The 16,164-nt window shown below is 45.0% G+C and overlaps 1 pseudogene; it reads right to left on the minus strand.

Moving 5' to 3' along the window:
• Positions 1–212: 212 nt before the first annotated feature.
• The window catches only part of LOC148093379 (coiled-coil-helix-coiled-coil-helix domain-containing protein 2 pseudogene), a 59,506-nt pseudogene continuing 43,554 nt past the window's right edge, over positions 213–16,164 (minus strand).

Here is a 16,164-nt window from a genome sequence, read left to right on the forward strand (position 1 = left end):
ACCTGACTTAAGGAGGTCACACTGACGTTTGCCCGGCCCATCTCAATGCATGTCTGTAAGCACAGAAGTCTGAGGCAAGGACACTGATCATGACAGAGGAGCGGTTTGACTGGTACTTTTATACTTTCACTATCAGTTATATTTTTATACTAAATTAACTTGGCCATGAGAGATGATTTCCCCTGTCTGCCATTTGAACTTCTTCATTAGGCCTATCCATTTGCAAATCTGCCCTGTTGCGGCACCTCGCTGAACCCTCACAGAGCTTAAGGTCGCCCCGGTTCTGGGCACACTCCGAACACTGTTTCAGCTCCGAACACAGTGACGGGGGCTGAACTGCTGCTCGTGGTAGGTGTGCCGGCTGGTTCCCTGAGGCTCCTGGGAAGGGATGTCAGGCCTGCAGGGCTCAGCATGACTTCCTCCACGGAAGCCCCCAGTGATGGCGTGACCTAGTGACCTAGCGTGTGGCCGGCAGCAGAGCCCACAGCCACGCCAGCTGCAGTGGTTGCCATCAGGCCTGGCTGCCAGGGTGCAGCAGGTGAGCCGACAGCAGAGGGTGAGCTGCTGGTGCTGGCCTGGGCACAGCTCGCACCTGAGGGGCCCGGCTGGCCAGAGGGGCCCTGGGGGAGATGTGGCTTTGGCGTCCACGTGGCACCGCAACTGTGCAGTGGTTCAGTGTCTGCAAGTGTGAAACTCGGAGAAGACCCCCACAACAGGAGTCTTACAAGACTATAGTCTCTGGCTTCAGCCTTATTGGGAATTCCAGACCACCTTGGGTACCCCTCAAATCATTCTGAGGTCCGCAAAGTGTGGGCCACCCTCTTGGTTCACCCAGGCATCTGCCATCTTCCTCCCCTCACCCTCCCCAAGCCTCACCTCCACAACTGTGCTGTCCCTGCCACCGCCTGGGTCTGAGTGTCAGGCCCCTGTGCCATGTGGGAGCCTGGGGTAAGGAACAGAGTCCCGTGTTGCTCCTAAAGCCTCAGGTCCACGTGCTATAGGTGCCCCCACCACAGACACATGCCCTCCTGCTTCCTCGCCTTGAATGTGTGGTCTTCCTCCTTCTAGCTTCTAATCCCATCGCTCACGTTGTGAACTCACTCACCCCTTCCATCTTGATGACTCCCACCCAGGGAAGCCTACGCCGATGGGCTCCATCGCCTTCTCTCCCGCTGCAGAGCACAGTGAAGGAAAACCACAAACCCATAGTCTGCATTCGTTCCCCCAGCACTTGCTAATTCTTTAGTTCATTTTCTGCTAGTATATTCTTCCAGGCCTTGTCCATTGTCTGAAGACTCCTGGCCACTCTCTGCTTTCTATGCTTAGGAATAACTTCATCTCCAACTTCACTGAGATCACTCAGTCTTGTTATCTGGCCTTGACCTGCGCATCTCTCGGAACCCTCACCTCCCTCCTCTCTAAGGCTGAGGACTCTGCAAAGGATGGAGCTGTCTTCTTTGCCAAAGCCAACTCCTCACCAACCCTGGGTCCGCAGTCTACCTCCTCTCTGCCCTACCTCTTTGGCTTCTTCCCCCCAGTTCCACCTCCTTCCCCGTGTTTACACAGGATCATGTTTACTCTCTACTAAAATGAAACCAAAGCCCTTTCCCTTCACCCACTCCTTCCACAAGCTTCTGCTCTCAGCTCTTAACCACCCAACTTCCGAAGACCACAGTCACCTTCGCCATCCGCCTTCCTTACTGTCCCCCACCTTCTCTGTTGGTCTCTCCCCACTGCTCCCTTGCAACTGTCTTCTCAAAGGTGAGCAACGACCCTCTGGGCACAATCCACCCTCCTGCTCTTGGTGGACCTGAGCCCACAGAATGACGCCTCCTTTGTGAGCTTTTCCCCTCTGCTCTCAGGACCCTGCAGTGTTCTGCACCTCTCCCACCTCCCGCCTTCCCAAGAGCGCCTCCTGTTTCTGCCCTCAGCCCTCTTCCCTGTCTTTCCATTTTCTCTCCCTCAGTGAACTCACTCACACCCACAGTTCCAACTATCCCTCCTCCCAACAAGATGAAGCCCCTCCTTTCCTCTGGCCTGATGTCCTTCCCAAGCCCCATACCTGCAGACGAGCTCCTTCCAGAAGGGATCCCACCAGTTTTCTCTCCCTAATGCTGAGTTTAATCATGTCACTGCCTTGGTCATCTCTATCTATCCAAAGAATGGGAGGGTAGCAAGAGTCCTGGAATCTTACATTAGAAGGCAACTTTAGGATTATCACCTAGTCCAAACTCTGATCCAGTGCAGGGACACCTATCACAGTATTTGGGGGCAGGTTGTCATCAGCTCTTTGCTGCAGCCTGGAGCCCCCTGGGGAAAGCTGGATAGATCTTGTTCTCACCTTAGGAAGCACTTCAAACAATGTTCAGTTCTTAACAACTTAGCATATCAATATCTGTCTGCATGTCGACTGAATTGTACCAGTGGCATACAATAGTTATTGTTTCCACACATCTATACTGATGGAAATAAATAATTGAATAAATAAATAAATGGAGAGAAGGGATACATTTTGCTTACAGAAGAATTCCAAATAATACATACAGGCTCCAGCCCCCTCCAGGAGGTAGCACTTCTACCATTCTGAGGTTGGGCTGGAATTAGTGACTTGCTGCCAAAGGATAGACAAGGAAGGAGAAAAATAGTAACTTTAGAGGGGAGAGACCCAGCAAACGTGGCCTTAACCAGGCGGTCAGGCTAACATCACCCAAGATGTCAGGAGGCTGTCCTGCACCCCGCCTTGCTGTGACAAGAGCAGCTCTCCATGCCAATGCTCATCTTTCCACATTCCCATGTCCCCAGTCTCATCATGAGGGAAATGTCAGACAAACCCAAACTGAAGAAATGCCTGAGCAGCTCTTCTCAAGAACGTCTAGATAATTGACAACAAGGAAACACTGAGACGCACTCAGAGCCTGGAAGAGGCTATGGAGACCTGGCAACTAGGTGCAATGTGGACTGGACTGGATCCTGGAGCAGAAAGGGGACAGAAATGGAAAAAACTGCTGAAATCCAAATAAAGCCTGGAGTTTGGTCAATCCTAACGTACCAATGCCAGTTTCTTAGTTTCGACAAATGTACCATCGCAATGTAAGAGTCACATTAGGGGAAGCTGGGTGAAGGGTAGGTAGGAACTCTCTACTATCTTTGCAAATTTTCTGTAAATCAAAAATGAATCCAAAATAAAGTTTATTTAAAAACAAGATGTAGAAGACATAAATTTTTTTTAAATGTGACACTAAGTATTATTTTTAATTGTGACAGTGGAATGTGTTTGTGATTAATGATTCTGTCTTTAGAGAAGACCCTTCAGCCGGGCAGGGGAGTCTGTCCTCCAACATCCTGGCAGAGAGTGTGAACAGGGTTGTCTTGTTTTTAAGTCTCATTTTTTTTATTCTTCTGATGATATAAATTCTGGTGAAATTATATAGGTCTGAACAAACAGGACAGGGGTTCGAGCATGGGTAGAGTGTGTTTCTACAACCTGGCATCATACCTAGATGCAGAACATTCTGGTTCCTAAACCCCAGCTGAACTTTTTAAGGGGCTCGAGGTGCTCATGGCCAGGAGTGGCTGACAGGGAGGGATGGCAATGTTTTTAGTGACATCACCCCTTCACCATCACATGTGCCTTCATGTTTATAAAATTCACCTTTCAATGGGGGCAAGTCTAACTGACAAAGGAACTTTCCTCTATAAAATAAGTATAGAATGAGTGCCTCAAGTGCATTTAAGTTCATTCATATATGCACCCAGCATGCTTTTGGGTGCTGTGCCGTGTGCCTGGCATTGTCCCACAACATTTACACTCTAGTTGGAAGTCAAATTAGAAACATAGAACTAAACAAGAAAGAGGACTTCTGGCTACACAGACTTCTCAGGCTGCCATAACAAAATACCACAGACTAGGTGGGTTAAGAAACAGAAACTTATTTCTCACAGTTCTGGAGGCTGGAAGTCCAAGATCAAGGTGGCAGCAGAGTTGGTTTCTCCTGAGGCCTCTCTCCTTGGCTTTCAGATGGCCACCCTCTTGCTGTGTTCTCACATGGCTTTTCCTCTGTGCCCATGCATTCCTGGGGTCTCTTCCTCTTCTTATAAGGACACCAGTCCTATTGAATTAAGGCCCCACTCTTTTTTTATTAGTTTTTCTTTGAGAGAGAAGGGGGGAGGGGGGAGGGGGAAACATCGGTGCGAAAACGAAACATCAATTAGCTGAATTAGCTGCCTCCTGCACATCCCCTGCTGGGTATGGAGTCTGCAACCCGGGTATGTGCCCTGATCGGCCAGGGCAGGGCCCCACTCTTATCAACTCATTTAACCTCAATTACCTCCTGCAAATAGAGTTAGACTGGGGTTAGTCCTTCAACATATGAATTCAGGGAGGGTGAGACACAGTCAGTCCATAACACTGGGAGTGAGAAATAATATGAAGAAAATAAATCTAAGATTGAGGGTGAGGTCACAGGACGAGAGTTTAGATGGGATGGCTAAGAAAGGCCTCTCCTAGGAGAGCAGAGGCCTAACTGAGGGGACATCTGTTCCCAGGTGCGTGCCACTTACAAGATAAGCTGGCATTAGACAGTCATCAAAATTAGATGGTGGAAGGGTCTTACAGTTCTGCTAGTCCAATCCCTCATTTACAGACAATTGAATTCCAAAGAGATAAACAGTAACTTACAATTGTTTAGCACTTTACAACATCTCCCCCCGTCCTTACACCAGCCTTGTACTGGAAGAATTTGTTCTGACCATTTATTATGGAATATTTTAAACATACAAAAGAGTAGGCACACTAACATATGAACGCTCACTCATTTTCAAACTTTTGCTAGTCTTTCTTTCACCCATTCCCCTTTCATTCCCCTGGAATATTTATAAATAAATTCTACATCTGGTTTCAGCAGTAAATGTTTTTAGCCTGCATCATCAGTGAATAAAGCAGAGTTCTTTCTGGTCGCTGTTGTTTTTTATAGCTAGTAAGGTAAGTATTACTGTCACCCTCAGTGAGGAAACTGAGGCCCCAAGCCCTGGCTGATGTCACACCAGAAGAAGGGCCAAGTCCCCAAAATGCCCTTTTCAACTCCAAATTCATGGCTCTTCCTACTATACAGCTAAAGTGGTAGGAACCACTGCTAATAATTTGAGAATTATTTCCCTAAGTGTGTAACTTCATTAATGAGTTTACACACATCTTTTTAGGAACACAGTCAAATAAATGAGGGACTGTCAGGTTTTTGTGGTTTTTGTTTTGCTGCCTTTTTTTTTAAGCTGAGTGCAGGGTGGCAGAGATAAGGGAATTCTTCTAGTAGAAACTGAAATATCTAGGTGAAGAATCAATAGGCCTTGTGTTAATTTGCCTGCAGGATATTGGCATTAACACCAAAATCTGTCTCCTTGCCAAGGTTGGGACTATTTGCCTGGACTGGGGCGCCATCTAGTGGACATTTCCACATCCTCTTTGGTACTAGCGCGCAGAGCCTAGTGTGCACTGAACGCAAGATGGCCTGCTGGGTCTCTTAAGTTTTCTCTAGATAATGCCTTTGGGGTAAAAGACGATTTTTTTAAAAAAACCTATTTAGGTATTTCCTTTATTTGGAAGATGCATTTGCATATAGCTTTCCTCAAAACTTTAGTTATGAGTTTTAATTCCTGAGTTTTGTTTTTGTTTGCTTTTTATAAGAAGTCCCCACTGTTCCTGGGCCAGGTAACCCTCGTGTGTGCGTGCGTGTGCGTGTGTGTGTGTGTGCATGTGTGTGTGTGTACACAGATTGATGATTTGCAGCATGACTGGTAGGGTAGCACCCCCAGAGCAGCTAGTGCAAAAGAGGCCACCCTGAGATATAGCCCACCCAGGATGCTGGTGGAGCGTGTGGGCTGCAATGCTGTGTATGCTGTTTTCTCCAGCCAGGCCTGACACGTACCCAGCTTGATCTTTCCCACAGGCTCATGCATCCCCTGCAGTGGCTGAGTCACTGCAGGGACTGTTCACATAGAATGTGTGACCTCAGAGGGAACCTTTCTGCAGATGTCTAGCCTACAGTGACAGTTCATGCAGCACACTGTGAAGTCACTCAGAACACCTGAGAATAGGTGATGCTTCCAGCTGGTGGATTTTATTAGCACTTAACCTCCATCTGGGGTTCTTTTTGTACCAATAACCTCTGAAGCACTAGGGAAGGGTAGAAAGCAACCCCTTCCTGAAATCTAGGTCTTAGGGAGTGATTGAGTGAAGAAAATAAGAATTTTTTGGTAAAAAACTACTTATAGGAGTATATTTTAGTAAGGACAATATTTCTTAATTGGGGGAGGAGGGTGGTTATGGAATCTTTTCAGAGTGTGATTAAAATTATGGATCAACTCTCTAGAAAAATATGCTCAAATATACAACATTTTGATCCACTGCCTCCCAAAGGAGCTTAAAACTCTATCACCAGAGAAAAGGAGTCGTGGTGCTGTGGTCCATAGCCTCCTCGGCATCCAGAGTTTCTTGTTGATTCAATTTTATTCAATAAATCACTGGAGTGTTTGCCAGGTGCCAGGCACTGAGCTAGGTACTGAGTATACAAAAGATAGATACAGTCCATGCCATCAAAAATGTCATAACGCTTTCTCATCTTATTACTTTTCTTCCATAGCCCTTATGTTTTGAAAGAATTTATTCGTAAAATTTCAGTTATTGGTGATTCCCTATTTGTATTTCCCTAGGAGAGCCAATGTCACGGCCATGAAGAATCCAAGGAATGCATAGAACCTGGTACAGAGCAGGTGCCCAATAAATGCTCAATGATACTGACTGGAGTTGATAAAATTCTAATCAAAAGTAAAAAATAATAGTTAATATTTTTAGTTTTATGGTGAATGAACATTTTTTTTCCTAAAGGATAAACTGATGTCTGAAAAATCTTTTAAAATATTGCAACTAGTCTCTGAATACCGTTCAGCCTGAGGATGCCAGTTGCCAAGGGCCATGGACTAGACACTCAGGATCTGCTGTCTTTGAAAATGCTCTTCACCTGTCAGCAGTTTCAGTTATTCAATAAAAGTCACTGAGATGTTTGGTTAATGAAAGAAAAAACTCATGTAAGTTCTTCTCTCATATCATAAACCAAAATCAATTCTGGAAGGATTAAAGAGTTAAATGTTTTAAAATGAAAGAAAGAAAAAAGAAAGAGCAAAGAAAAAAGGAAAGGGAAGGGAAGGGGAGGGGGGAGGGGAGGGGATATATAAATGAATATTTGATTTCTGAGTGGGGACACATTTTCTAAGCATAAAAACAAGTTTTAAAAATTCCAATTAGAAAAAACAAACAAGGTGGCGGCGCCGGTAACAGCTGCACCCGCCGCCTCCCACAACCACATCAAAATTACAACTAAAATACAGAACCACCATCACTCAGGGCCTCCTGAGATCTGGCTGAACAGAAGCCCCACAACCAGGGAACTGAAGAAACACTGAGACCAGTAGGAGGGGCAGAGATGTGGGCGGATGGGGACTGAATCCTGGAGACACCGCCTTGGGCCCATACCCGGTGCCACGGGTTAAACCCGGGAGGGAATCTCGGTGGGGGAGGTTTCCTGGAGGAGTGAGGGGTCCCAGCCCCACATCAGGCCCCCAGCCCAGGGCTCCAGGGCCGGGAAGAGACGTCCCCACAACTTTGGGCTGTGAAACCAGCGGGGACTGTGGCTGAGGGTCACGGAGGCTGCGGGAGCCCCAGCAGCTCCTCTAAAGGGCCCGCGCACGGACTCACTCGGACGCTCCCTCTGAGCCCAGCGCCGGGCAGCAGCCAGAAAGGACCCGGGACACTCGGGGGGAACTAACCTGCCTGAGATCCGGGCGAGAGCTGGAGGGGCGGCTTCCTCCCAGGCAGAAGGGCTGGCAGAGGCCACTGTGCCTTTGGTGAGTCCTCCCCGCACACAGCCCGCAGGCAGGCACCATATTTGAATCGCTAGCGCCTGACTCACGCCTTTGGCCCCGCCCTGTGATTCCCAGAGGCCCCGCCCCTCCCACCTGCAGCTCATCCAGGCCATTTCCAGGGGCTTTTCTGTGCAAGTGGCCTCTCCAGCCTCATGCTTAGGACTTTCCTAAAATCTCTCAAGCAAGCAGCAGCTGGACTCAGCATGCCCCATATCTCTCGATAAGTGGCCTTAGGCCTGGCACTAGTGGCAGCCTGCATTGGTTCATGGCTTGGCCTCTCCTGGACACCTCCAAGCCCAGCACAAGTAGCAGCCATCTGCAGATTGCTGTGTAGGTCATGCTGGGTGACAGGGCACAGGCAGAGGCTGACTTTGTACCTCCCAGGAGGCCCCAGAGACAGTGTACACAGTGGTCAGCTTCAGCAATGCTGGATTATAACCCTACCACATCCACGAGTGACACACTCAAGAGGCACACTTGGCAAACACCGAAGCTTCACTGAAGTAAATCCTTCTCCATAGGGGTGCATCCAGCACAACAGCTCTTTTTAGCTGTAGCTGTAGCTGGCCCTCACAGCCAATTGGCCTGGGGGTCAATTCCTCCCAGTGACGCCAACAGCAACCAAGGCTCAACTACAACAGGACAGTGCACACAGCCCACACAGGGGAGCACCTAGAAGGCCCAGCTCAGGAGACTGGGAAGACTGAGCCACTGGGCCCTACAGGACACCTACTACACAAAGCTACTCTACCAATTCCAGGAGACACAGCAGCTCTACCTAATACATAGAAACAAACCTCAGGAAGCAGCCAAAATGTGGAGGCAAAGAAACATGTCACAAAGGAAAGAACAGAAGAAATCTCCAGAAAAAGAACTACATGAAATGGAGCCAAGCAAACTACTAGATAGAGTTCAGAATAATGGTTATAAGGATGCTCAAGGATATTAGTAAGACTACTAAGGAAACTAGTGAGATCATCAATGACATAATAAAGTACCAGTAAAAAATGAAGGCTACATGAACTAAAATGAAGAATAATGTACAGGGAATCAACAGTAGAGTAGAGGACGCTGAGAATCAAATCAGCAATTTGGAACATGAGGAAACAAAAAACACCCAACCAGAAGAGCAAAAAGAAAAAAGAATCCAGAAATATGAAGATAGTGTAAGGAGTCTCTGGGATAGCTTCAAGTGGTCCAACATTCGTATTATTGGGAATACAGAAGGAGAAGAAAGAGAGTGAGAAATTGAAAACCTATTTGAAAAAATAATGACAGAAAACTTCCCCTACCTGGGGAAAGAAATAGACTTACAAGTTCAGGAAGCACAGAGAGCCCCAAAGGGGAACCCAAAGAGGCCCATAGCAGGACACATCATAATGAAAATGCCAAAGGTTAAAGACAAAGAATCTTAAAAGAGGCGAGAGAAAAGCAGTTAGTTACCTTCAAGGGACCCATACGACTGTCAGCTGATTTCTCAACAGAAACTTTGCAGGCCAGAAGGCAGTGGCAAGAAATATTCAAAGTGCTAAAAAGCAAGAACCTACAACAAATGTTTTCTATAGAGAGCCAAATAGCAAATATTTTAGACTTTGTGAGCCACATGCAGTTTTGGTCCCTCCTCCTTCTCCTTCTAACAATTCTTTTAAAATGTAAAAAAAAACACAAAAACTATTCTTAGCTTACAGGCTCCATGACAATAGGCCATAGGTTGGATTTAGTGCACAAGCCAAAATTTGCTGACTCCTGCGTACAGGCAATGCTCTAAAGCTAAAGACAAAGTCAAAATAATCTCATCCTAACAAAGAATAAAAACAACCTGACAGGATATAAAAGGTCAAAAACAAAACTCATCAATTTAATGGTGGATAACATAATCCAGACTCTATGTCATATCATTCACATTGTCCAGCATGTAATAAAAAAAAAAAATTAATGAATACACAAAGAAATGGGAAAATGTGCCTCATTATAATAAAAAACAGAAAGAGATTCTCAGATGACCCAGATGTTGGAATGGGCAGAAAAGAACTTTATTATACTCTTGTTACAAAGATGTTCAAGGATCTAAAAGAAAAATCAGACATAATGAGGAAACAGATGGGGAATCTAACTGAAAAGTGAACATTATAGAAGGTAATAAAATAAAGATTCTAGAATTATTATAAATTCTTATATTCTATGATACCTGAGATGAAAAGTTCACTGGATGAGCATAATAACCAAAGGAATGATCAGTGGACGTGAATGCAGATGAATACAAATTGTCCAAACTAAAAACCAGAAAATACATTGGGGAAAAATAAACAGGCCCTAATGATCTTTGGGGAAATATAAAGTCATCTAAGAGATTAGTGATTAGAGGCCCAGAAAGAAAGGAAGAAAAGAAGAAAATCGAAGAAATAATGATCAAAATTTATTCAACATCATGAAAAAGCATCAATTGATGGATCCAAGAAGCTCAGAAAACCCAAAGAAGAACAAGTACCAAGAAACCCCACCTTGGAACATCATTTTCAAACTCCTGAAAAAATGCCAAAAAGAAAAACCTACAAAGCAATCGGGGGTGGGGGGGAGAGGGGGAGACATTACATCCAGAGAAACAATGATACAAAATATGGCTGACTTTTATGAGAAATAATGGAGGTCATAAGCTAATGGTATGACATCTTTAAAGTGGTGAAAAGAAATAATCTCTTAGTCCAGAATTCTACATCCAATGAGAATGTTCTTTAAGAATGAGGATGTAATAAAGATTTTTAGATAAACAAAAGCTAAAATAATTTTTTTCGGTGAACACTTTCTATGATAAATGCCAAATAAAGCTTTTCAGGTTGCAGGGAAGTGATTCCAGGTCCACAGGTTATGAATTTACAGGAAGAAATGAAGAATATTGAAAATGGTCAGTAAGAGAATAAATATAAAGTATTATCTTCTTTTCCTTCTCTCAGTTTGTTTAAAAGGCAACTGACTGTTTAAAGCAAATAGAATAATAGCACAGTATTGTAGGGTTCATAACCTATCCAGAAATAAAATACTTGGCAACAATAGTAAAAAGGACAGTAGTGGAAAATTATATATATTTTTAATGTCACAAAAATATTAGTTCCACATGTCCTTCCTGACTCTAGATATTTCTTTCAAATGTTAGAGTCTAATTATCCTCTCCTTGAATATGAGCTGGATTTTATGACTGCCTTCATAACTAGAATGTGCTTTAAAATTCTTTTGTGTTATGTTTTGACATCTTGGGGTGCTGTGATGGCTGAAGAGAGACTGCTCCTCAAGAAGAGCCTCAGGTGGGTCTTTCAGGAGGGATTCCAGGAGAACACACTGCTATCCTAGGACAGGCTATGGCCCCTGGAGCCTTCCAGGGGGACAAGGTGTGGAGGTGGAAAACAGTGCTATTGATGATCCTGACGCCGGGTAGGCCTAGGCTAATGTGTATGTTAGTGTCTCAGTTTTTAACAAAAGAGTTTAAAAGGTAAAAAAAAAAAAAAAAAAAACTTAATAGAAAATGCTCATAGAATAAAGGCATAAAGGAAGAAAATATTTTTGTACATCTGTACCATGTGTTTGTGTTTTAATCTAGTGCTATTACAAGAGAACCCAAATGTTTTTTTAAATGAAAAAGGTGATAAAGTTAAAAAGTTGCAGTAAGCTAAAGTTAATTTATTATTGAAGAAAGAAAATTTTAAAAATAAATTTAGAGTAGCCTAAGGGTACAGTGTTTATAGAGTCTACGGCAGTGTATAGTAATGTCCTAGGCCTTCACGTCCACTCACCACTCACTCACTGACTCACCCAGAGCAACTTCCTGTCCTGCAAGCTCCATTCATGATAAGTGCCCTACATAGGTGTACCATTTTTTATCTTTTTTATTTATATGTTTTTATTGATTTCAGAGAGAGGAAGGGAAAGGGAGAGAAAGAGAGAAACATCAACGATGAGAGCCAGTGATTGCCTGCCTCCTGCACGCCTTCTACTGGGGATCGAGCCCTGCAACCCCGGCATGTGCCTTGACCAGGATTCGAACCATGGCCTCCTGGCTCATAGATTGACGCTTAACCACTGAACCATGCTGGACAGGCCAGTTTTTTTAATCTTTTATACCATAGTTTTACTGTATCTTTTCTATGTTTAAATATGTTTCGATGCATGAATACTTACCATTGTATTATAACTGCCTACAGTATTTAGCACAGTAGATGCTGTACAGGCTTGTAGCCCAGGACCAACAGCCTAGGTGTGTAGTAGGTATACCATCTTGGTTTGTGTAAGTAAACTCTATATTCCCATAACAACAAAACTGCCTAACAACACATTTCTGAGAACATACCCCTGTCGTTAAGCAACACACGACTGTAATTATGTTGAGTTATATAATTATGTTCTCTAGAAGCCAGACCCCCCAAAAGTATATATTGTACGATTCTCTTAATGTGAAACTCTACAAGAGGCAATTCTAACATATAGTAAAAGAAATCAGACAAACCTTTTCCTGGAACTAGTGTTGGAGGATTGACTGGGGAGGGAAAAAAAGTGTGTCTTTACAATTGATTGTGTGTGGTATTTTCTGTTCAGATAATGCAACTCAGCACTTAAGCAATTTTCCCTGATAGAACTGCCAGAAATCTATTCCTGTCGGGCACCATACAGCCCCTGTTTCTCTCTCCTTCTTTTTCTTAGTCTTTATTTCCTATCTTTAGGAAAACGGCATCACCTATTTATGGTTTTCAAATAAATGTCAGCAAGTACGGAAGAGTTCACCGACCACCGGCCTTGCTGCAGGGGGTGGAGGCGCAGGAGGGTTTATGAATGGGGTGCGTGACTCATGGCTGAGCAAGCCAGCCGGACTCTGCCTTCATTCACTCCCAAGAGACAGGATGCTCTCTTCCCAGAAGAGCTCAGAAAGTGCTGCCACCGCTGTCCTCGTTCCCCGCTCGGGTTCTGACCACAAAGAACAATGGACGGTACCAGAGGAGGAGGAGATGGGGAAGGGAGGGAACCGTAGTCCTCAGTGTCAGGCTGGAAGCCTGTTGTTTGCTTTCATAACTACAGTCAAAATCGTGAGGCTCGGGATCCACCAGTCTTTGATAGGAGCAGGCAGACCAATCTGTTGAGGATCCATTTCTTGTTGTTTGGTTCCTATTCTAGAAATAAAAAGGATGATAGTGCCTGTGTGGGAAGGGGCATGGTACTTGGCCTTTTGTGATAAGACGAGAGGCACGCAGACGGGTGGGCTGGCCTTCGGTGCTTTAAAACACCAATTGCTCTCTATTTTCTGAGAAAAAGTAAGATCTTGCCTGTGTTTCAGAGGACTTCAGTAGACAAGGGAGCAGTATCTTGGGGCCAAACCATTGCAAAGGGAAAGGGGGTGAGAAAGGGAGGTCCAAACCCCCTCCTGAAACTACAATTCTAGTATTATTCTGCTCCCCGGGAGGTATCGGTGCTTTTGAACAAGGCAAGGGCAGTTAGGAGCAGGCATCGCTCGGTGATTGAGGCTCAGAATCTCCAAGTTCATCTGCAGGTTCATCGAGCACTTGCAACCATAGGAGGTGACACTCCTGTTGAAGCCTATAGGAACGCTCCTCCCTGGAGATGTGCAGTGCCTCAGCTTCGCAGTCATTTGTAACCCTTCTGCCAAGGCAGCAGTAAGGACAAGTGCCAGACCAGAGATTCGCCTTTTAGACGACTTGCCGTAGTAGGTGGCCCTTCTGCAGATGGATGCTGGCCTCCTCCTGAGCTGGAGATCCTACCTACCCACATATTACTCATCGCAATGTGCTACACCCCAGCATGGATTACTTTTACTTATAAGCTATGGGGACCGCTATGAACACAAGCAACACAGTAGAAAAACTGGATGGCTGGGGCATTTTACACAGACCAAGCTTTAGAATAATTAATTTAATTAAAAACAGCAGCAGCAAAAAGCAAACAAACAAAAAACAACGGTCTGAAAGGAGGTAGAAAGAAGGCTAAAAGACACATGGCAAGCTCAGGCGTGGTGAAGTAAAGCACTGATATCAGGAGGGTGCGGTGTGGCAAGGAGAGTATGGGGGCAGTAATGGAAACGCGGGCAGGCAGAGTGGTCATTCTGTAAGATTAGCCAAGGACCATCAGATGACCAGCTAGTGGCTAGGGCTCTTCTTAGTCCCACTACCTCAGAGGATGTCACTAGCAAGAACCAGACAGGAAATCAGGACTATCACCAAGCACCTTTGTTTCATTGCAAAACCCAGCTTCTTCAGGGAGCTTCAAGCAGTAGGTAGAGAAGTTGGGAAAACTATAGAAAATGAACCAAGACAGAGTCCCAATAGTGTGGATTCGGTCAACACGGCGAGGAAGGAGTCCTGCGAAATGGAGCTGAGGCTGGCACCCGGGGCTTGCTCCTCACAGAGTGGGTTGGGTGCTGGGGATAAAGTTATGGATATAATTCCTGAGTTGGGCCCAAACCTAGGAGTGGAAACCACCAGGAGATCCAGTAGCAGGAGCCTGGGAAGATAAAGTCCAGGGAAACAAAGTAGAGAATGGCTTTACTCATCATTTGGGTAAATCTGCTCAAGAATAGGCCTCAGGAGGAAGGAAAACATAATTCTGGGAGGAGATGCAGTAGAAACAGGAACTGAAAGTCTCCATGAGAAGGTAACTCACCCTGTGAGTATCCATTGTCCTGGAGGGGTGAGTAACGAGGAAGACCACAGGGACCCAAAAGAGAAATCTGGAGGGTGATTTCAGCAATTTTAGCTGGAGGGTAAGGGTGGGGAGAGAGAAAAACGGAGGCCAGGCATCAAAAGAGACCAAGGCCCTCTCTTAGACTCTGAAAAGCTCCCTCTCCTGAAGCCATAATTAATCATTAATTCAGGCACAATTCAACATGGCATTTTGAAAGACTGTGAAACCCCGATTTGTTGATGTTCCTCTCTTTTCAAAGTAATCCCTTTCCAAAGCATGTACTGTTACTACTTGTAAGGAGCACAGCGAGCCCTTAGTGCGGTGCACTGCCCAGGTTTCTGGGCAGGAGCTCCAGTCAGGCAAGTACGAGAGTAGATGCTGCGGCCCCCGTGGGTCCTGAAGCATGACATCTGCTTGGCTCATTTGCCTGGGCTTTGGCCTTAATTCCCAGTTCCCAGGCTTTTCACCCCACTTGCCCCCAAGGCCGTTGTCCTGAGCTGAACCTGGCCTGCTTGGCTTCGTTCCCAATGCCTCTGTCAGCTCCCATCATGCCCCTGAGAGTCAAAGCTCGCTGCCTGTTTCCTGCCTTCTCCAGCCCTGGAGGGGTTAATGTAATGAATGTACATATATTCCTCTAGTTCACAGACTTTCAACCCTTTTCATCTCATGGCACAGATGAACGAATTACTAAAATTCTGTGGCACACCAAAAAATATATTTTTTGCAGATCTGACAAAAAAAATAGGTATCAGTTTGATTTCATTCACACCGGGCAGCTATTGTTGTGTTGGCTGTTGTCATTTTTTTATCTGACAATCCAAAGGAAAAGGGGTCAGTGCCCCTGACTAAATAGTCAGATAGTGTATGTTTTAAAAATTCTTGCTGCAAACTGTGGAACATGACTGCTCCAGCTGAAGCCAGAGGTCTGGAATCTCTAGCTGACATGCACCACTCCCTGGTCTGGACAATACAAGGTTTGATTCTTAGCAGAATGTAGCCTAAAGCTGCCGCGCACCCAGGACCTTGGGCCCTGCCCTGGGCGCCTATCTTTGGGGGACAATTGGGCCAGTGCTCCTACCCAAGCCATAACCCATACCTGAGTTAACACCAGCTCACCCCACCTCTGCTCTCTTGCTATCCTGTTCCTCATGCCTTATTCTAGATCTCCCACAAGGGTTACTTTAAATAAATGGTTTTCTTTGAAACGATCAAAAGGTCTAGATGGTTTCCAATTTGTAGTCACTTCTGAGGATAAAAATATCTTCAGAATAATGAACAAATGCAACTGATAAAGCTGCAGTTTTTTTCTGATGGGTGGTGCTCTTTTTCTCTTCTAATCTTTAATGATGTAAAAGCAGAGTTTTGTTAACTTTTTGTCTTCTTTTGTATGGAGAAAGCAAGGTGAATCATGACCTGACAGCCTTTGAAATCTTGCCCAGAATTTCTGCGTATTACCATGTGTCAGAATATTATCAAGTGCCGGTAGTACACTGCTGTGGTCAAACCAAGTCATTAGAGAATTTTGACACTTATTTGCAAACGATACTTACTTTACTATTATAAAAGTAATGA

Source organism: Miniopterus natalensis, chromosome 4 (assembly GCF_054644295.1).
Source record: "Miniopterus natalensis isolate mMinNat1 chromosome 4, mMinNat1.hap1, whole genome shotgun sequence".
NCBI lineage: Eukaryota > Metazoa > Chordata > Mammalia > Chiroptera > Miniopteridae > Miniopterus > Miniopterus natalensis.